This window comes from Oryctolagus cuniculus, chromosome 5, assembly GCF_964237555.1.
Source record: "Oryctolagus cuniculus chromosome 5, mOryCun1.1, whole genome shotgun sequence".
Lineage (NCBI taxonomy): Eukaryota > Metazoa > Chordata > Mammalia > Lagomorpha > Leporidae > Oryctolagus > Oryctolagus cuniculus.
In genome coordinates this window covers 86,509,309-86,532,858 of record NC_091436.1, presented here as the reverse complement: position 1 = coordinate 86,532,858, position 23,550 = coordinate 86,509,309, and the positions used below count along the sequence as shown (strand labels likewise).

The 23,550-nt window shown below is 38.9% G+C and overlaps 1 pseudogene; it reads right to left on the bottom strand.

Moving 5' to 3' along the window:
* Window positions 1-23,550, bottom strand: part of LOC100344412 (transmembrane emp24 domain-containing protein 5 pseudogene) — a 75,070-nt pseudogene that overhangs the window by 29,580 nt on the left and 21,940 nt on the right.

Sequence of the window (23,550 nt, the reverse complement as noted above, 5' to 3'; positions counted from 1 at the left end):
ATTTATTAAATAAAAATAACTATATAACAAACAAACAAAAAGAACTTAATACTTTACCCTTTTAGTATGTTTTATGTTCTACTTAAAACTATTGGTTGAACTCTGTAATTAATACACAATTACTCTTAGGTGTTTAGTTAATGCTATAACTAGTACTCAAATAGTATTTTACACTTTGTGTTTCTGTATGGGTGCAAACTGTTGAAATCTTTACTTAATATATGCTAAATTTATCTACTATATATAAAGATAATTGAAAATGAATATTGATGTGAATGGAAGGGGAGAGGGAGTGGGAGAGGGGAGTGTTGTTGGTGGGAGGTAAGCTGTGTGTGGGGGACTATTGTAATCCATAAGCTGTACTTTGGATATTTATGTTCATAAAATAAAATAAAATAAAATAAAATAAAATAAGAAAGTGAATGGCCTGAACTCTCCTGTTAAATTACACAGACTGGCTAAATAGATTAAGGAAGAAAACACATCTATTTGCTGCTTACAAGAAACACATCTTTCCAACAAAGATCCATACAGACTGAAAGTGAAAGGCTGGAAAAAGATATACCATGCCAACAGAAATGAAAAAAGAGCGGGCGTAGCCATCTTAATATCAGACAAAATAAACTTTAACACAGAAACTGTCAAGAGAGACAAAGAGGGGTACTATATAATTAAGGGATCAACTCAACAGGAAGATGTAACTATTATAAATGAATACAGGGCACAGGTTTATTTAAGAGTTATGTTAAGGGACTTAAAGGGAGACATAGACTCCAATAAAATAATATTGGGGGACTTCAATACACTACTCTCAGAAATAGATCAACCGGACAGAAGATCAACAAGGAAACAACAGATTTAATCGACACTATAGCCCAAAAGGATGTAACATATATCTACAGAACTTTCATCCTACACTTTAAAAATACTCATTCTTCTCAGCTGTGCATGGAACCTACTCTAGGATTGACCACATATTAGGCCATAAAGAAAGTCTCAGCATTTCAAAAGAATTAGAATCATAGCATGCAGTTTCTCAGACCACAGTGGAATGAAGCTGGAAATTAGCAATTAGGAATCCCTAGAGCGTATGCAAACACATGGAGACTGAACAACACACTCCTGAATGAACAGTGGGTCATAGAAGAAATGAAAAGTGAAATCAAAAACTTTCTGGAAGTAAAAGAGGATAACAACACAACATATCAAAACTTATGGGATACGGCAAAAGCAGTGTTAAGAGGAAAGTTTAGAGCAATAGGTGCATACATCAAGAAATTGGAAAGGCACCAAATAGATGACCTTTCAGTGCATCTCAAAGATCTAGAAAAACTGCAGCAAACCAGACTCAAATCTAGTAGGAGAAGAGAAATAATGAAAATCAGAGAAGAAATCAACAGGATTGAATCTAAAAAAATTACAAAAGATTAGACAAATGAAGAGATGGTTTTTTGAAAAAATAAACAAAATTGACACCCCATTGGCCAAACTAACTAAAAAATGAGAGAGAAGACCCAAATCATTAAAATCATAGATGAAAAAAGAAATGTAACCACAGACACCACAGAAATAAAAAGAATCATCAGAAATTACTACAAGGACTTGTATGCCAGCAAACAGGGAAATCTATCAGAAATGGATAGATTCTTGGCCACAAGCACCCTACCATGATTGAACCAGGAAGACATAGAAAACCTAAACAGACCCATAACTGAAACAGAAATTGAAACAGTAATAAAGTCCCTTCCAACAGAGAAAAGCCCAGGACCAGAAGGATTCACTGCTGAATTCTACCAGACGTTTAAAGAAGAACTGACTCCAATTCTTCTCAAACTATTCAGAACAATCGAAGAAGAGGGAATCCTCCCAAATTCTTTCTATGAAGCCAGCATCACCTTAATTCCTAAGCCGGAAAAAGATGCAGCTTTGAAAGAGAATTACAGACCAATATCCCTGATTGACATACACGCAAAAATGCTCAATAAAATTCTGGCCAATAGAATGCAGCAACACATCAGAAAGATCATCCACCCAGACCAAGTGGGATTTATCCCTGGTATGCAGGGATGGTTCAATGCTCACAAAACAATCAGTGTGATACACCACATTAACAGACTGCAGAAGAAAAATGATGTGATTATCTCAATAGATGCAGAGAAAGCATTTGATAAAATACAACACGCTTTCATGATGAAAACTCTAAGCAAACTGGGTGTGGAAGGAATACTTCTCAATACAATCAAAGCAATTTATTTTTTTTTATCTTTTATTTAATGAATATAAATTTCCAAAGTACGACTCATGGGTTACAATGGCTTTCCCCCCCATACCGTCCCTCCCACCCACAACCCTCCCCTTTCCCACTCCCTCTCCCCTTCCATTCACATCAAGATTCATTTTTGATTATCTTAATATACAGAAGATCAGCTTAGTATACCTTAAGTAAGGATTTCAACAGTTAATCAAAGCAATTTATGAAAACCCACGGCCAACATCCTATTGAATGGGGAAAAGTTGGAAGCATTTCCACTGAGATCTGGTACCAGACAGGGATGCCCACTCTCACCACTGCTATTCAATATAGTTCTGGAAGTTTTAGCCAGAGCTATTAGGCAAGAAAAAGAAATTAATGGAATACACATTGGGAAGCAAGAAGTCAAACTATCCCTCTTTGCAGATAATATGATTCTTTATTTAGAGGATCCAAAGAACTCTACTAAGAGACTATTGGAACTCATATAAGAGTTTGGACAAGTAGCAGGATGTAAAATCAATGCACAAAAATCAACAGCCTTTGTATACACAGGCAATGCCACGGCTGAGAAAGAATATCTAAGATCAATCTCATTCACAATAGCCACAAAAACAAACAAATACCTTGGAATAAACCTAATTACAAAACCTTAAAGAAAGAAATCGAAGAGGATACCAAAACATGGAATATCTTCCATGCTCATGTAGTGGAAGATACAATATCATCAAAATGTCCATTCTCCCAAAAGCAATTTATACATTCAATGTAATACCAATCAAAAAACCAAAGACATTCTTCTGACACCTAGAAAAAATGATGCTCAAATTCATATGAAGACACAGGAGGCCTTGAATAGCTAAAGCAATCTTGTACAACAAGAACAAAGCTGGAGGCATCACAATACCAGATTTCAGGACATACTACAGGGTAGTTGTAATCAAAACAGCATGGTGCTGGTACAGAAACAGATGGATAGACCCATGGAACAGAAAAGAAACTCCAGAAAATCAACCCAAACACCTACAACCAACTTATATTTGATCAAGGATCTAAAACCAATTCCTGGAGCAAGGACAGTCTATTCACTAAATGGTGCTGGGAAAAGTGAAGGAGCATGAAGGAAGACCCCTACCTTACACCTTACACAAAAATCCACTCAACATGGATTAAAGATATAAATCTACAACCCATCACCATCAAATTATTTTGTATGGCCAAAGAAACAGGAAAGTGAAGTGGTAACCTACAGAACTGGAAAAAAATATTTGTAAACTATGAAACAGATAGAGGATTAATAACCAGAATCTACAAAGATATCAAGAAACTCCACAACAACAATGCAAACAACCCACTTAAGAAATGGGCCAAGGACCTCAATAGACATTTTTCTAGAGAGGAATAGAAATGGCCAACAGACACATGAAAAAATGTTGAGGATCACTAGCAATAGGGAAATGCAAATCAAAACCACAATGAGGTTTCACCTCACCCTGATTTTAATGGCTCGCATACAAATCTACCAACAACAGATGCTGGCGAGGATGTGGGGAAAAAGGGACACTAACCCACTGTTGGTTGGAATGCAAACTGGTCAAGCCACTATGGAAGTCAGTTTGGAGATTCCTCAGAAACCTGAATATAACTCTACCATACAACCCAGCCATCCCACTCCTTGGAATTTATCCAAAGGAAATTAAATTGGCAAACAAACAAGCTGTCTGCACCTTAATGTTCATTGCAGTTCAATTCACAATAGCTAAGACCTGGAACCAACCTAAATGCCCATCAACAGTAGACTGGATAAAGAAATTATGGGATATGTACTCTGTAGAATACTATACAGGAGTGAAGTGCAATGAAATCCAGTCATTTGCAAAAAAATTGAAGAATCAGGAAAACATCATGCTGAGTGAAAAGAGCCAGTCCCAAAGGGTCAAATATCATATGTTCTCCCTGATCGGTGACAACTAACCGAGCACCAAAAAGGAAACCTGTTGAAATGAAATGGACACTATGAGAAACTCTTTAGTTAACACACAATTATTCTTAGGTGTTTAAATTTAGCTGAAAAGTGATATCTGTTAAATATAAGTGTGGGAATAAGAGAGGGTGGAGATGTACAATTTGGGACATGCTCAATCATACTTGCCCCAAATGGTGGAGTTAGAGACGTGCCAGGGTATTCCAATTCAATCCCATCAATTGGCATGTACTAATGCCATCTCACTAGTCCAAGTGACCAGTTTCAGTTCACAATTGATCATAATGAAAGGATTAAGAGTCACAGGGATTACATAAACAAGACTTGTTTCTGCTAATACTAACTTATAGAATTAGAAAGAGAGAGAACAATCCAACATGGGAAGCGGGATACACAGCAGACTCATAGAATGGCAGATGTCCTAAATAACTCTGGCCTCAGAATCAGCCTTTAAGGCATTCGGATCTGGCTGAAGATCCCATGAGAGTTTTGCAGGCATGGAAATCCAAGACACTCTGGCAAAAAACAAACAAACAAACAAACAAACAAAAAAACCAAAAAAAACCTAAATGAAATGTCTCTGTGAGTGACATCCCAGTGGAAAGAATGGGCCATCAAAAAGGAGGCATCTTTCTCTGAAGGGAGGAGAGAACTACCACTCTGACTATGATCTTGTCTAAATAAGATCAGAGTCGGTGAACTCAAAAGACTTCCATAGCCTTGGCAACTCATGATAATATCCTAGGGTGATTACTGATGCCATAAACAAGAGTGTCAAATTGTTAAGTCAACAACAGGAGTCACTGTGCACTGACTCCTCATGTAGGATTACTGTCCTTAATGTGTTGTCTAATGTGAATTAATGCTATAACTAGTACTCAATCAGTACTTTACTCTTTGTGTTTCTATATGGGTGCAGACTGTTGAAATGTTTACTTAATATATACTAAATTGATCTTTTTTTACATGTGCAGTTAGACAATGAGAGAGAGAGAGAGAGAGAGAGAGAGAGAGAGAGAGAAAGGTCTTCCTTCTGTTGGTTCACCCCCAAAGTGGCTGCTATGGCCTGGAGCCAAGTGCTTCTTTCTGGTCTCACATGTGGGTGCAGTGGTTCAAGCACTGGGCCATCCTCCACTGCCTTCCTTGGCCACAGGAGAGAGCTAGACTGGAAGAGGGGCAACTGGGACAATACCAGCACCCCAACTGGGACTAGAACTTGGGGTGCCAGAGCTGCAGGTGGAAGATTAGCCTAGTGAGCCATGGCGCCAATCTAAATTGAACTTCTGTATATAAAGATAATTATAATTGAATTGATGTGAATGGAATGGATAGGGAGCGGGAGATGGGAGTGTTGCAGTTTCGGGGGAATTTATGGAGGGAAAAAGCCACTGTAATCCAAAAGCTGTACTTTGCAAATTTATATTTATTAAATAAACGTTCAAAAAAGTGATTTGGATCGTTTTTTGTTGTTTCTATTGTGTTCCATTGGTCTATCCATTTATTTTTGTACTAATAGCAGGGTTTTTTGATTATAATTGTCTTGTAGTACGTCTTGGTTTCTTCTTTGTTTTTTTCCTTGCGATGGCTTTTACTTTTGGACTATCCCTGTGTGGATTAGTGGATTGCTGCTTTTTCAGTGAATACGTAGAGGTGTGTGCTGGAGAGTGGCCAGGTAGCTCTTTTCTGTGCTCCATGGTGAAGAGAGTGTCCTTGATGACACCCAGGTTTGGCATGGTAAATCTCTTTTGTTCTGCTCTGTTGGTGTAATCTCAGTTCACCTACTCTCCTCAAAGGAAACAAGTACCTAGATATTAGCCCCGATGGGTCTAATATTCATCTGCAGTGCCTCAAGAACCACACAAAGAATCTGTGTAGTCCTGATGTAAACACAGATTCTGCAGCAATGATCCTCCGCATGAAATCAGGGAGCACTGAACATGTGGAGCCTACCACAGTACTCCAAAGTCCCATCCACACCCTGAATCCTCCCATGAAGGCACAGTGTTTTCACAGTCCTGGTACACAAGTCTCTTATAGCCATGAGCACCCAGCCCTCTGTCAGTTTTCCCTGCCAGACTCATGCATTTCTGATTGGCTGGATGCTTGACTTGCACACATGAGCTGGTTGGCTGTTACATATGTTCAAAATTATGCCTGCCCTCCATCGGCTTGTTATAAGATGTCATTGCATGTGGTGGAATGAGGAGGTGAAAAGGTCATGCCAAGATGGCCGCTGACAACAGAAATTGCCTGGCAATAGGCTGTGATTGGATGGCTTCTGAAACCACATGACAACAGAGCCTGACTGACAGCAGGCCGTGATTGGATGGTTTCAGAAACTGCCTGGCAACAATAGCCTGACTGGCAACAGGCTGTGATTGATGGCTTTGGAAACTGCCTGGCAACAGGCTGTGATTGGTTAGGGCATATACCACCCCTTGACTGGATTGGCTGCCTTGGCTATATAAGCAGCTGTAGCAACTGAAATAAAGGATTCTGCAGGCTGGTTGCCTCAGGCCTGTTTTCACCTGACTCCTGGGGTTTGTGTGGTGACTCTGCGCCTCTTGCCCCCACCATACTCCTCCTCTCAGAACGAATCCTCTCAGAAAGAAATCAACAGCAACAATTGCTGGGTAGTTGTGGAGAGAGAAATGAGCCCCCTTTTTTTTCTCTTCTATTTTCGCAGGTACGCTGTCCCCGACAGGGATCCAAGCCAGATTCTGTTCAGGGTCTTTCCACAGCTTTATTGCCAGTGACTCAGGCTGCAACAGACTGGTCTCACTTCACTACAGAGCTGGTGCTGATGTTCTTGGCTGCTGGGGTCCTGAGTTGTGTGTGTCTTCCCCCTCCACTAGATCCATAGTGTCCCTGTATTTTGTGTGGAGCTTCCTTTGCCATTTTTACTCTAGCTCATCCCTGAGACTGCACTCTCTTAACTTTTTAAAAACTATCTTCTCCTAGACTAGAGCAGCAAGCTCCCTCCCTATTCTGCCATTTTTTTTTTTTTGACAGGCAGAGTTAGACAGTAGGAAAGACAGACAGAGAGAAAGGCCTTCCTTCCGTTGGTTCATCCCCTAAATGGCCACTACGGCCGGCATCTGGCCGATGCATTGCGCCGATCCGCAGACAGGAACCAGGTGCTTCATCCTGGTCTCCCATGCGGGTGCAGGGCCCAAGCACTTGGGCCATCCTCCACTGCCTTCCCGGGCCACAGCAGAGAGCTGGAATGGAAGAGGAGCATCTGGGACAGAATCCGGTACCCCAACCGGGACTAGAACCCGGTGTGCCCGCACTGCAGGCGGAGGATTAGCCAAGTGAGCCGTGGTACCAGCTATTCTACCATCTTAATCCAATCTCATTTTTTCTTTTAATAGCTGTTGACTTAAAGTCCATTTTTTGATGTTAGAATGATTACTCCTGTTCATTTTTCCTTTTTGTTAGCATGGAATATCTTTTCCACCCTTTTACTTTCAGTCTATGTGTATCTTTTTTGATGAGGTGTTTTTCTTGTTGGCAGCTTATAGATGTATTGTGTTTTTTAATTCCATTAACCAGTCTGTATGATTTAATTGGAGAGTTTAGTCCACTTACATTCAAGGTTATTATTGATAGGTAATGACATGGTACTGCCATTTTAAAAAATATTCCTATTGGTCTTTTTGAACTTCTTTTGTAGTTTTATTAGGAGATTTACTGCCTTCACATTATTTCATGATGATGGTTTGAAGTGTTTTATCTGGTATGAATAAAACTCATGTATATTTTTAATTTTCTTTTCCATGGCACTTTTTCCCAATCCTTCACTTTCAGTCTATGTGTATTTTTTAACTGTGATATGAGTTTCTTGTAGATAGCACATAGTTAAGTTTGTTTTTAAAAAAATGTTTGCCTAAGCTGTATTTTTTGACTGATAGATTTAATCCATTTACATTCAAATTTAATATTGATAGATAAAAACTTACCGCTTTTTTGGTGATTGCTTGCTGATTTTTAATATGTTGCTTATTTCTTCTTCACTTCTCTAATATTCTTGGTTTGAAACTTTTTTTCATTCAAGACCTTTAATTTATCATCCCATTATCTTCTTAGAGTTACTGGTAATAAGTCTGCTATTGTAATGGGTTTTCCTTTATATGTAACTTGAAGCTTTTCTTTCACTGTCTTTAGGATTATCTCATTTTATCTTTTGACAATTTGACTATAATATGCCTTGGAGAAAGCGTTTTTTGTTTGACTCTAGTTTGGGTCCTTGGAGCTTCCTATATTTGGATGGCCTTCAGAAATATTCATATTTTATTTTTGTGACCTTTCCTGTTGTCCTTCATGTAATCCTATTATATAAATATTTGTTTGCTGAATGATATTCCATATATCTCATCAACTTTCTTCATTCTTTTAAATTGCTGACTATATTATTTCAAAAGTCTTGTCCTGAAGATAAGAAATTGTTTTACTTGTTCCATTTTATTATTAAATTTCTCAGTTGTATTTTTTTTTTATTTTTTTTTATTTTTTATTTTTTGACAGGCAGAGTGGACAGTGAGAGAGAGAGACAGAGAGAAAGGTCTTCCTTTTGCCGTTGGTTCACCCTCCAATGGCCGCCGCAGCCGGCGCGCTGCGGCCGGCGCACCGCGCTGATCTGATGGCAGGAGCCAGGAGCCAGGAGCCAGGTGCTTTTCCTGGTCTCCCATGAGGTGCAGGGCCCAAGTACTTGGGCCATCCTCCACTGCACTCCCTGGCCACAGCAGAGAGCTGGCCTGGAAGAGGGGCAACCGGGACAGAATCTGGCGCCCCGACCGGGACTAGAACCCGGTGTGCCGGCGCCGCTAGGCGGAGGATTAGCCTAGTGAGCCGTGGCGCCGGCCCTCAGTTGTATTTTTTATTTTGTTGTTTGAAGTTTATAGCTCCAAAATTTCTCATTTATTTTTTAATGGCTTATATCTCTTTGTTCAATTACTCATCTCATGGAGTATGTTCCTAATTTGTTTGAAATGACTACCTGTATTTCCTTTCATCTCACTGAGTTTCTTTAGCATCACTATTTTGATTCATTTTCAGGCATTTCATAGATTTCCTTCAAATAGGGGTCTGTTTGTGGAGATCTATTGTGTTCTTTTGGAGCTGTCACACTTCCTTGATTTTTTATGTCTTCTGTGTAATTACAGTGGTAAATGTACACATAGATCAGTTTGATCTTTATGTAGTAGCTTTTGTTTGAAAGGACTTTTTTTGTTCAGATGGAATGCAGGCATCAATGGGTATTTGCTTTGCTTTTGGTTTTAAGTGAACCCAGAAATATAACCTCTTAGTAACTTCTTCAGTTATGTTCACCATCAACAATGTCTTCAAGCACCATAATTATCTAGCTGGCAGCAGTTAATGGAAGTGGTAGTATGATTTTGAATTGGACATGGACTTCCAAAGGTGTGTATCTTAGAGCTCCAGAGGGCTGGGTATCAATCATACCAGGGTTTGCAATGACAGTAGCCACATTTCTGGTACTGTGGAACACAGAGGATATTGTCCTAATGTCCTTCCAGGAAGCCTGCATAGTTTGAGGGGGAGAGCTATGGCACCAATATTTATTTTACTGAAACTGTGTGATGTAGATTGGACCCTCTCCAGGTACTTCTGGGTAGGCCATGTGGGGCTGGAATGTATAGCACCAAAAGTCCCACTACTTACTCTGGTTCCATGGAGTAATTGCTAGTTATGGTGGAGATTGTTCACTGGCACATTTGGACCTGGAACACGTAATTTGTTAAGGTCTTTTCTAGATCTTGCAGGATGGATTCTGAAGGCTCAGAGGAATATAGTACTAATGGTCACAGTCCTGTAGCTTCAGGGGAGGAAATGTATCTTGTTCAGGTCCCACAGAAAAAGTATAGGTTATGGGGGTGATTGTGTCCTGGAAATAATGGATCTGTAGCAGTGGAAAGGAAATAGAGGCTTCCCTAGGTCCCACAGGGAAGGTCAAGGTGCTCCTGAGACTTATATTGCCAGTCCCAGAGCTGCAGGGTATAGTGGAGGACTTACTCAGGTCTTACAGGTAGATCATTTTGGGGGTTTTTCACTGGAAGATATATATCTGGAGTAGTGGAATTTAGGTAGGGTCCCACAGGGAGAACTCACATGACTCTTTTCCTGGCAAGATGGAGTCACCCTGGCCAGGGAGCCAAGGTTGGAGCTGCAGTGTACTTTTTGTCTTCTTTCTCTGCAGGCTTTTGATGTCTCCGTGATGTTTTGAATTCCTTTAACTTTTTTTAAAAATTTTTTTGACAGGCAGAGTGGACAGTGAGAGAGAGAAAGAGACAGACAGAGAGAAAGGTCTTTCTTTACTGTTGGTTCACCCTCCAATGGCCGCTGTGGCCGGCGCTCTGTGGCCGGCGCACCGCGCTGATCCGAAGCCAGGAGCCAGGTGCTTCTCCTGGTCTCCCATGCAGGTGCAGGACCCCAAGCACTTGGGCCATTCTCCACTGCACTCCCAGGCCACAGCAGAGAGCTGGCCTGGAAGAGGGGCAAGCGGGACAGAATCTGGTGCCCCAAACAGGACTAGAACCTGGAGTGCCAGTGCTGCAAGGCAGAAGATTAGCCTATTGAGCCGTGGCACCAGCCCCCTTAACTTCTTTACTGAAGTTTTCCTTCAGTCAATGTCCTGGAAGCACAGTCTTTCCTTTGCTGTGCTGGTTCTATTCCGTGGCAGAGGCAGATGCAGGGCCTCTCTATTCCATCATTTTTGATTCTCAAATCCGTGAACTTTGTGAGGAATCTGATGTGTTTCAATATCTTTCTCTGTATTCTCCCAGTCTACAAGACCTTTATTTCAATTCTTTGGTCATATTGAAAATGGAGATTTATTTGATTACTCTGTTATTTCAACTAGGTACATTTTCTCATCTGCAAAAGTGACCAAGAGGGTAACTCACGCTACCTTATTCTAAATCAGTGAGCTACTTTAAAGTTATCTGAAGCACTTGCCAGACATTGTAGACATAGGTGACATTAATTGTCTTGATTACTTTAAATGATTGTCTTCTCAAAGACTGAGAAATTCTTGAATGGAACGCTATAATTTCATTCATGCAAATTCCAAGTTCATGCTGGTGCCTTAGTGTCAGTTGAATAGCATTTAGAAAAAAATGATGGCTGGCACCATGGCTCACTAGGCTAATCCTCTGCCTGTAGCACTGGCACACTGGGTTCTAGTCCTAGTTGGGGAGCCAGTTCTATCCTGGTTGCTACTCTTACAGTCCAGCTCTCTGCTGTGGCCCGGGAAGGCAGTGGAGGATGGCCCAGGTGCTTGGGCCCTGCACCCGCATGGGAGACCAGGAGGAAGCACCTGGCTCCTGGCTTTGGACCGGTGCAGTGCGCCGGTTGTAGCAGCCATTTGAGGGGTGAACCAGTGGAAGGAAGACCTTTAACTACAACAAAAAAGAATAAATAAGGCGTATTTATCAGGGAAATAAGTTCTATCTCACCACAATTTGCATATACAATAATAGCTTTGTATACCTGTTCTTAGTCTTTGATCACCTGTTTCAAACTCATATGAAAATGTTTCAAGTATTTTTTCTCTCATGTATCCATAATTAGAACGTTATTACATGTAGAACTGGAATATGAGAGGTACAGCTATCATTACCCAATCACTGCTTTGTTCTAGTAATCTTACCATGTATTCTTAGTAAAAGTGTTTGGTTGAAAGTTAAAATAAAAATTTAACCATTTCTAAAAGTAAGAAAATGTATGATCTCACAAAATGAGAAGTCTGAAGAGAGTGTTTTTCAGAGTTGGTTTTTCAGTGGTTCATTAATGTCATCTAGGACTCTAGGACTACAGCTTGTCCAGAATTCTGTATCACCATCTTCAGTGCGTGCTCCTCCTGGGAACATTTACAGTAGTTCAAGGGCTGATGTGCAGAGCAACAATGTCTAGATACAGAAAAGGGGCCATCTCTTCCTAGTACCTCTTTTGATTATTTTTTAAAGATTTACTTATTTAATTTGAAGGCGTAGATACAGAGAGAAGAAAGACCATGCAGAGACACTTCCACCCACTGGTTCACTCCCCAAATTGCCACAATGGCCAGGGATGGGCCAGGATGAAGCCAGATGCCAGGAGCTTCATCAGGACCTACCAAATGGTGCAGGGTTTGTAGGACTTGGGCTATCTTCTGCTGCTTTCCCAGGTGTGTTATCAGGGAGCAGGATTGCAAGTGGGGCAGGTGGGAAGCTGTGGGCAGCCACAGGCAGTCACCCCTTTTTGTTTACACTTAAACATATGAATGGAGACAATTAGGCTAAGGAGATTCCAGGAAGAGACAGGAAGAACCTTATCTCACTGCTAAACTTCTCACACGAGATGATATAGATAATCGGGAACTCTTTAGTCTTTTTGATATGTACATCTTTTGTGCTCCTTCTTGTGTACAACTGGTCATGTTTAAATACTACTGGGTTTGTTGAATAAACGAGTCTTGATCAGGATTTGTCTTGGCTCCATTCTTTGCGTCCTTGTCCCTGCATTCCCACTCTCTGTTTCAGGAAACCCGGTTCTTTGTGCTGCAGGCCGGCACAGGAAGCTGGCATTGTAGACAGTGGTTTAAGCCACTAAATCACAAACTGGCCACAAGTCTCTCTTCTTAAAATTATTAGAATTATATTTCCATAGTATAAATAACCAAGTAATTTTACATTTGTTATAGGTAATAGCAAGCTCATTCCCTCTCCATTGTTTACCTTCTCTATGTCCACTATACTTTCACTTATTTTAGCTAATTATTATTTTACATATTTCTTTTATGTCTGTATACTTGTATTGCAGATTATTGATTTTCAGTTTTTAGACATCATCTATAATTTCTCACAGTGGAAAATGAGACTTTAGCTCTCTTTCTTCCCTTACATATTCCTTTATGTGTTGTATAAGTTTTCATCTGATAGCTTTCTTTGCTAGTATCCTGGGAAGTCTTTTAGCTTTTTTTTTGGTATCTATTATTTCCTATATCCTTGGAATGTTCTTTGGTGCTTTAATCCTTTATTTTTGTGGAGCACTTCTAACTGCGATTTTCTGTAAAATGCAAGAAGTATACATTTCTTTTACAATTTACAATTTTGAGTGACAATTTGATTAAATATAGAATTCTAGGTTAGAAATAATTTTCCTCAAGAATTTTGAAGGCGTTGCTTTTTCAGTTTCTTGAGTTGCTTTTGATCAATATGAAGTCTCTGTGCTTTTTGTGCCTTGTAGGATGTTTCCCCCCTTCCTTGACAGCTTGTTTTTGTTTCTCGTGTCCCAAAGTTTTTTCTTGTCCAGATTCTATTTTCACCTTTTGTGCTTTGTGGTTGATGTATCATTTTGATCTATAAATTTATGATTTTCAATTATGGAATTTTTAAATTTTTTCCCTTGCATTATTTCTTTGATTATTTATCATCCCATTCTCTCTCTTTTTCAGGAAATGTTATTTATTTATTTATTTATTTATTTTTGACAGGCAGAGTTAGGCAGTGAGAGAGAGAGACAGAGAGAAAGGTCTTCCTTTTTCTGTTGGTTCACCCCCCTAAGTGTCCGCTACAGCCGGCGCGCTGCCCTGATCTGAAACCAGGAGCCAGGTTCTTTCTCCTGGTCTCCCATGTGGGTGCAGTGCCGAAGCACTTGGGCCATCCTCCACTGCACTCCCGGGCCACAGCAGAGAGCTGGACTGGAAGAGGAGCAACTGGGACAGAATCCAGCACCCTGACTGGGACTAGAACCTGGAGTGCTGGCACTGCAGGTGGAGGATTAGCCTAGTGAGCTGCGGCGCCAGCCAGGAAGTGTTATTATTCCAATATTAAACCTCTGACAAATCCAGCCTCAAAAATGGACCCTTTTATGGTAAGAGCAAGATTGAAATTCTCTGATTCTCTGCCTTTTGGTCTGACACTGAGATTTCCTTCCCACATACACACACTGTTACCATGATGCCATCTACCATGTTATGACATGGCCCAGGGATCCCTTACCAGAGGCTGAACAGATAGGGCTTTCAGACTTCCTAAATGTGAACTAAGTTAAGGCTGCCTTTTATTTACAAAGTACCTAGTCTTGGATGCTTTGTTATAGCAAAAGAAGATAGACTAAGAAGCCTACAGTGATTCTTAGGTCTTGGTATTCATGGTTTTGTACAGCCTGCTCTCATACTAGATAGACAAAGCAGTGTAAGTGCTATGATTTGAAAAGAATAGAGCACTTGAACTCAAGGTAATGTTAAAACTCCAAAGTCATGAGTTAATGGTACTGAGGGCAGAAGCCAGTTATGGTGTTTAGAAGATAGAGTTACTGAGGGATCCGTAGATCAATGGGGACATGTCGTGGATAGTGGTTCTTATGAGTGGGTTGGTTATAAAAGTCTGAGTTGGGCCTAATTGCTCTGTTTCTGGCTTGCTATGTGATTACTCCTTTATGTACATTCAATCGTTGCCATCCTTGGCCTCATCAGATATTCGAACCAATCAGTCCCTGACCTTGGGCTTGAACCATCAGAACCATGAACCAAAATAAACCTGTTTTTCTTCAGGAGTATCCTGTTTCAGGTATTATATTATAGTAATGAAAAGCCAACTAAAATTTTAACCCATAGATAGGATGTAACAAATTATGGCTTCAAGGGCAAGGCCATAAGATATGCTGCAGCTTAGAGCTTGCTGCTGCTCAAGAATTTGTCCAGGGGACGCCAGCTGCCATGTCATAAGGTTACTCAAGTAGCCCTGTGGAGAAATACTCATGTCAAGAAACTGAAACTCCCTATCAGCATTCAACACTAATTTGCTGGCACTTGAATGAGCAACACTGGATGCAGAGCCTTCAGCCCTAGTTAAGACTAAAGATGGTAGACTGTGAACTGATAACTTTCTTGTGATCTCATGAGGACTGTGAACTAGAACCACTCATCTAAGGTAGCCTGCATTCATGGCCCTTCAAAATTGCATGAAATAATAAGCATTTATAGCTTAAGCTGACAAGTTTTAAGATAATTTGCTATGCAACAGTAGATAACTAAAACAACCTCATTTAATTTCTAATTTTCTAACTTAATGCTAGCTTTAGGCTCACATGGTCTTTCAGTGTGGGCTAGTTTGCTCTTCTTCACATTATATTAAGATTCAAAAGTCATGCTGTAAGATTTTTATCATGTTCTATTCACTGAGTCAATAACAAAGTCCTGCCCAGATCCAAGGAGAGTGCAGTATTCTGGGGGAGTATCTTGGACTAGAAATATTGCTGGGGACATTCTTGAAAGCAATCTGCAACACATCATCTATATTGAAACACTTGATTAGGATTCATAATTTAACTTAATATGTTACTTGGATGATCTCAAATCTTGTAATTAAAAATTGAAAAAAACATATTTATAATAACATTAGTTAAGGAGCAAACTTCCATCTCCTTCCCCCATCTCCCTTTATCCCCTTACACTCAATTACTGCTAATTTTTAAAAATATAATATTGGTAAATTACACTATAGTTACTTTGTTTTAGTCTTTACTGTTTTGCTTTTAATTTGGGGATATTGTTTGATATATCCAGCAATGTCTTTAATCACAATGGTATCTTCAGCGTTGGATTCCTAATTTCTCTTATAATATTATTTTTCTCTGACCTATGGGGAAATGCAATAATTAATTGGTTTCTCCTCAGTCGCTTTGTGTTTTGATGTTGAGCTGCCTAAACTCACTCATGCTTTCACAATAGGATCTCTGTTTGTCCTAGCAACTGAGCTGAGTTTCCTCAGGCTGCAGGTCATGATGACAATGTCACCACTTATCTTTATGAGAAACTGGACCAGAATATTTCTTTAGCAGTGCTGTTTCCAACTCTTCAACAAACAGGGTTGTCTTTAGAATTAGAATTGACAATCAAATGGCTAAATTGAGGTTTTAATGTTCTTTTTAAAGAATAAAGCATTGTAAAGGATTAGACATAATTTTTAAAGATGAAGGCAAAATCTAAGTATATCTGAGTACTTCAGAAAGTTTATAGAAAATATTAATAAAAGATAAGTCTGTTTTGGCAAGAATTATTTTGTTGCATAAAATTTTAAATCCCTTTTGCATCAACATAAATTTATCTTTTAAATTCTGTTCTCCATGAACTTTAAAATGTACCCTTACATACTTATAAATTTGATATTTAGCAATTAATTTGTTCTCAGCATACATTAGAAAAGATTCTTAAGGACTGAGAAAAAGTTACGTTAACTGTAGCATTGTGTTGGAAGCATCCTATGGCTAGTCAGTTCTTAGTGTTTCAGTGTATCTATGCTTCTGGACTGTGAACTTCACAAGTGTTTTTCATTCTCTACCACTCTCCTTACATGGGACAGAGTAGCAAAAGCTATTTGTAGTTGGGTGTTTCCCTTTCCTCAGGTTAGTTAGCCTCTGGAAAAACCCCAGCAGGTTAGGCTGTGATAAAATAATTTCACTTGACAACAGTCCTTGTCAAAAGCAGCAGAATACTCTGGCACATTTCAAAATAGTTACTTCTACCCTCCCCTGGTGGAATTACAGAGCATTTTCTCTGATATTTACTGTGAGAACCTGATTGAAACCCTGGAGATAAAGCTCACTAAGTGGGGAAGCTCCCCTATGACATGGATATTTTTAACTCTAAGAATTGTCTATACAGAGCCTCAGCAATTTGTAGGTTATAGGTCAGGTTTTCCTCTTCTGGTACTGTTTTCTCTTGTGAGTCTGTCCATCTGTGTTTCCAGTCTTGGGGACATTAATGTGCTCTGTGCCTTTACTTTTCTTACAGATTCAAGAAGAGCAGTTGGTTTTTTAGTCTGCTCACCTTTTGACTTTTTAGGAAGGAGTAGCAGCATTGAACCTTCCATGTGAAACTGGAAACTGCATGATATGATGTTTTATTCCCTAGAACTTTTATTCTATGCTATTGCAAGGGTACTTTTAGATATATTTAAAGTGGATTTTTCTCATATCTACTCTATAACCATTAAAAGAAATAAAATGAAAATAAATTTTGGTATTCTTAAAATTTTTTCACATTAAAAATTAGACTTAAAATAAATCACATTTTGACTTAATCATTAATATTGTGATTATACACATTATTGTCCTTATGCCATTACCAGTACTGGCGACCCAATATTTATTAAAAGAGTGATTCATTTTTGTCACCAAAATTCTTTCCCAAGGCCATAATAACCTTTGCAAATACTGATGTGCAAGATTTGTTGCTGGCTAATAACAATTCCAAAACATACCCACATTTCAAATTTGTTAAATTGTGAAAAAAAAGTGACTCTCAAACTGGTGCAATACTGTATTTCTGCCATGTACATTATCTCTCTGTTAAATAAAAATCTATTAAGAAAACATAGTTAAGAAATCACAATAAGGTCAATAGGTTTTCAGCCTTGATTTTAGACCTGAGTAGTTCACTGCAATCAACTCTTTAATTTCAGGTGAAGGAATAGTTGTTAGAGTATGGTTTTAGTTGCAAACTGAAGTAGCTTCAACTCAAGCTGAGTGGTAACTTGGGCATGGGGTGTAATTGGGCACATGTGGTCCTTCTGTTGAAGATTACTCCATGGGTCAGTAGTCTACTGTTGTTGGTGTTTATAGGTACACTGGGTATGATACCAGTGTGTGGCCAGTGAAATTATGTAGGATGTGATTTTCATTGTTTGAATGTGCCTTAAAAATAGCATTATTTATATATATATATATGTATATGTATGTAATGTTTACATATGAGGTGAATATGGCCAAATGTTGAAAGCTGTTAAATTTTAAAACTAAAAAAATTCCAAAAAAGTCATATTATCCATTTTAAATATGAAAAAATGGGGGTGGGTATTTGGCCTAGTAGTTCAGATGCTATCCAGGATGCCAGCATCCCACATCAGAGTGCCTAAGTTTGAGTCCCAGCTCTGCATCTGATTCCAGTTTTCTGTTAATGCCCACTTTAGGAGGCAGCAGTGAGGGCTCAAGTGTTTGGGTTCCTGTCATTAATGTGGGAGACCTGGACTGAATTTCAGGCTCTCAGGTTTGGCTTGGCCCAGTCCTGGCCTTTGTATACATTTGAGGAGTGGATTCATAGATTGGAACTCTGCCTGTTTGTCTCTCCCTTCTTTCCTTGCTTCTCAAATAATTAAAATAAATAAAGTAGTTAAAAATGAGGCCAGCACTTTAAAATATAATTATAGATAATTTAAGTTCTGCATAAAATAACTTTACCAGTAAGTGGAAGAATAGGGGCTCCAGTAGCCTTTGAAAATTGGCTTGGCTTTATCTTTGTGCTGTAAACAGGGTAGTAGCATTTTATCTTCATGATGTATATTTGCTTTGAATATTAATAGCAGAAGATATTGAAAAGAAACACTTGTTGTTGGGTGAATATTTCTCTGAAAATCACAAAATAAAGGATTTTCCAAGAGGCGGTATAGTGCATTCTGAACATATGACCTGAGAATAATATGTGAGGTGCATTTTTGGAATCTTGATGAGGAGGAAGCTAGGAGGAAAGGAATTGGGATAATAATAATCTCATCTTTTTTTGTAATAACTTCATCTAAACTGCTTCTGTCATTTCTAATTTGCCTCCTCTCAGACAAACTACTCATCACAATTCAGGGCAAACTAAACACCTCTTGGTGTCTGCAAACCAGTGTCCTAAAAAAGAAACCTCCAGAAATCCTTTCTGTGTTTTGGGATACTATCTGATATCAGGGCTAGGATTCATCAAGGAAAATGCCAGAGGGTATCCTTTTCTTAGCCAGAGATATCTTTCTTTCCTAGAACTCCCTGTGTTAGGTGAACACTCTTTGGTTCGAAGTAATAATACATCATTTCTACCACCTTCAGTAAGAAAAAACACAAACGTGTCTAATGTTTCACATGAGCAGGGCTACACCAAGCCTTCAGATAGATCTGGATCCAGAAATTGAACACCTGAAGAATATTCCTTCTCTTCTCCTCTCTGCCTGATTGCTCCATTCTTCTGACTGGTTGCCAACTGAGTTCCTTAGCTTCCTTTTCCAAAGAAACAAAATATGGGTGCTAGCAGCTCCCAGGTATATGTTGCAGCTCAAGCCTCTTGCCTTCACAAAGAACAACTAATGTTTTCTTTCTTTCTTTTTATTTATTTATTTATTTGACCGAGACAGTGAGAAAGACAGAGAGAAAGGTCTTCCTTCTGTTGGTTCACCCCCCAAATGGCCGCCACGGCTGGTGCTGTGCCTATCCGAAGCTAGGAGCCAGGTGCTTCCTCCTGGGCTCCCATGTGGGTGCAGGGGCCCAAGCACTTGGGCCATCCTCTACTGCCCTCCCTGGCCACAGCAGAGAGATGGACTGGAAGAGGAGCAACCGAGACTAGAACTGGTGCCCATATGGGATGCCGGCGCTGCAAGCGGAGGATTAACCAAGTGAGCCACAGCGCCAGCCTCAATTAATGTTTTCTTTCCACAATTTTAGGTTGTTGGTTATATGACCCCTCTTATCAAACATGGGGTGGAATGCCCACTGGTTGTATAATCAATATGACTAAAGGGAGAATGTCTTATTCCAAAATGGATTCTGACTCCCACAACTGCTGACTTTGAGAAAGGCATTTACAAGAAGTATGGAAATCATTGCTAAATGGGCAAATTAGCCAATCAAATGTTCTGTGACTATTTCCACTTCTGCACTGCCCAGAAAATCTTGAAGTGATTCACTATCCAACTGTGTTGTCAGAGACATCCAACATTAAAAGAATACCACAGAATGGAATTAAAGGAAGAAAAATTTCGACTTTTTGAGGTCCCTTCTGGTCTCAAAGACTCATGATTTAATTCTTGGCAATACTGGACTCTCAATAATACTTCTCCTCTTGAAACATTCTTTTTTCCTCAGTTTTCATGATGCCACATTCTGTTTTGATCTTAAAAGTTAATAATAATAACTAACATTTATTCATCCCTTTCTCTTTGTTAGACATTGTGCTAAATATTTATATGAATGTTTAAGTTAAATATTTATCCTGTAACTTAATCCTTAGAATACTTTGTAAACTGGAGACCATTATTTCTCCATTTTGTAGATGGGAAACCAAGGCTTAGAGATAAGCAAGTTTCTCTGTCACAAACAATTATTTCTCTATGGACTCTATGTTGTCTGATTATGCATTTCTCTGAAGGTGTCACTGCTTCTTATGACTTTAGTACCTATATGGTGTCACCTTGACAATCTGCATCTTTGGTCTGGTTTACTTCTTTGAGCTCCAGACTTTTATATCTAACTTCCTACTGGATACTTTGATTTGGGAAGTTTGAGAACCACCTCAAACTCAACATCATCATTCCTGAATTCACAGTCTTATCCTGCTAATTTGCTAATCCTTCATTTTAAACTAATTGTTTTAATTTGGAAACTTGATTCTTCTTCTGTACTTACTCCAACTTGTTACCAATTTCCATAAATTATGCCTCTCTTAAATATCTTTATCTCCATTGGTCCATTCTACTGCATGACACAACGATTTCTTTCCTGGATTACTTCAATACTTTCTTAGTTGACTCTAGTTCACTTTCCATGTAACATCCAGGATGATTTTTTTTTTTTTATAAAAAAGGATCTGTCCTTAGTGTGTTGTCCAATGTGAAGTAATACTATAACTAGTACTGAAACAGTATTTTACACTTTGTGTTTCTGTGTGGGTGCAAACTGATGAAATCTTTACTTAATATATACTGAATTGATCTTCTGTATATAAAGAGAATTGAAAATGAATCTTGATGTGAATGGAATGGGAGAGGGAGCAGGAGATGGGAGGGGTGTGAGAGGGAGGGAAATTATGGGGGGGGAGCCATTGTAATCCATTAACTGTACTTTGAAAATTTATATTTACTAAATAAAAAATTAAAAAAAACCTTCAAAGACCATTTAAGGGATTTCCATTTTCATCAAAAATCTAAATTCATGATTTGGGGTTTGGATATTGTAGCACTGGAGTTACCCTAACCAATAAAGATGACTTACAAGGCTTACAAGGCTCTTATATTATCTAGTCCTTGACATTTCATCTTTTCCCATTCTGCTGCACACTTTTCATTCTAATCATACTAACTTCTTTCATGATTTTTGCTTCCAATCTTTTTGCATAATTGCTCCCACCTAACATTCTTAGGCCTTTCTGTCAGAAGAGGTAACCTGGGGTACATTTATAGAAGGTCTTGAATGTTTGATTACTAAGGAATTGCCATTATGTTATTATTCTTATGTCATTAGACATCATATAGCAATATACAGAATGTACAGACTAGCTTTAATGAAATGTTTTCTTTAATTACCACTGAAATAAAGGTGAGAAGAAATAAGGGAAAATTTGGAAATAACCTAAAAAATGGAAAGCATGACATTGAATGGCAAAGTTGGAAATGATGGCTAAGTGTAATGAACTCTAGTCTCTGGTTGAGGGGGTGGGATTGAAAAAATAATAGAGTATTACAGAGTAGACTGTTGCTATAGGAACAGTTACCCAACGATCTAATCAGTGTCTTGTTGAGTGAAAGGATTTTTTCTTTAGTGTGAAACATTTCAGCAAGTGCTAAAAATAGTTTTTAAAAAGCTTCACAATCTATCTGTTCCCAAATCTCCTGCTGGTTCCTGCAATTTTAAAACAAAGTATTAAAAATCATCAGAACCATATAATGAACACGTTACTTAATTTTGATAAATGTGGGTGGAATAAACCTATATGTTTGCATATCCTATACTATTTATTTGGTTAAATTTTCAAATGCTTTATATTTTGGGTTCCTTCAAAGCAGAACCTGAGATAAGCACCTGGAGGTGGGAGAGGTAGTTTATTTTTTCAGTGATTCAGCAAGCAGTAGTGAGGGCATAGAAAGAATGAAGAAGGGAAAGGAAAACAATCAGCTATGGTGCCTTACCTCTCCTGTTGTTGGCCATGAGGCTTGATTCTACTGGGATCTCTGAGGTGTTCAGGAGCCTTCCAGAACTGACCCCCTGAAAGATAGCAAACAGAACATTCACCCAGCATTTCTGTACTCCAGGGATTGAGAATTATACCTTGAGAATGTTAATTTTTCTGCTGCTATAGGGAGAGGACTGCATGATCTCAGATAGCCTTGGAGAAGCCCTAGGACAGCATGTGGATAGATGAGAATCCCAGGCTTAAAGTAGGATGCTGGCAATGGAGCTGAGACTACCCTCACAGAACATCCTGAACACAGAGGTGGCAGATGGAAAGTGACACAGTTACCAGTGGTGTCTGTTACAGTCTACTCATAGGACAGTAGTTCTCTGAATTCTCTCTGCCACCAAATACATTTCAAAATAGCATATTACTTTATTTTTTAGCACTGTGACCTTTACTCTGCAGGTTATTTAACCTCTCTCTGTATTCATTCCTTTGCTTATAAAATTGGGATAATAATATTGCCCACCCAAGAATTGTTGCATGAATTAAGTGTGATAATACTTGTGATATATTTAGCACATTGCCCATCCTACTGTAAGTGCTCAGTATGTTAACTTTCATAATAATAATAATAATAATAATCAGTAGTAGTAATGTATCACTATTACCACCACTGATGGTGAAACCTATTGTTGAATTAGTATTTACACAATATAATTGACTTCATTTTAGAGTGTTTTATTATTTTTAAAAGATTTATCTGTTTATTGAAAGACTCACAGAGAGAAAGAGAGGGAGGGAGAGACAGAGAGAGAGAGAGAGAGAGAATGTCCTTTTGGTAGTTTAATCCCAAAATGTCCATAATCATCCAGGGTGAGGTCATCCCAAAGTCAGGAGCCTGGAACGCCAACTGGGTCTCCATATGGGTGTCAGGGCCAAAGGTCTTGAATCTTGCACTGCTTTCCCAGGCATATTAGCATGGAGCTGAATCAGAAGTGGAGCAGCTAGGACATAAACTGGCACTAATATGAGATGCCAGCCTTGCAGGTGGTGGCTTAACCCACTGAGCTGTAACACCAGAGTGATTTCCTATTTATTTCACACACATTAACTTATTTGTTCCTCACTATAGTTCTCAAGAGTGACCTGTTGTTTTGAATTCTGATAATATTTCTCAGACAAAATTCATCACAGGATGCATAGAGAATGCTGTTGAATAATGTACTCTCTACAAAATCTATCTAGTGTTTCTATTTAAAATTTTATTTAAAATACAAATTTCAAGCATTTCATATATGCAAATTTACGAACATAGTGATTTTTTCCACTTTACCTTCCTCCTGCCAATGTTCCCATCCTTCTCCCTCCTACCTTTTCCATTACCAT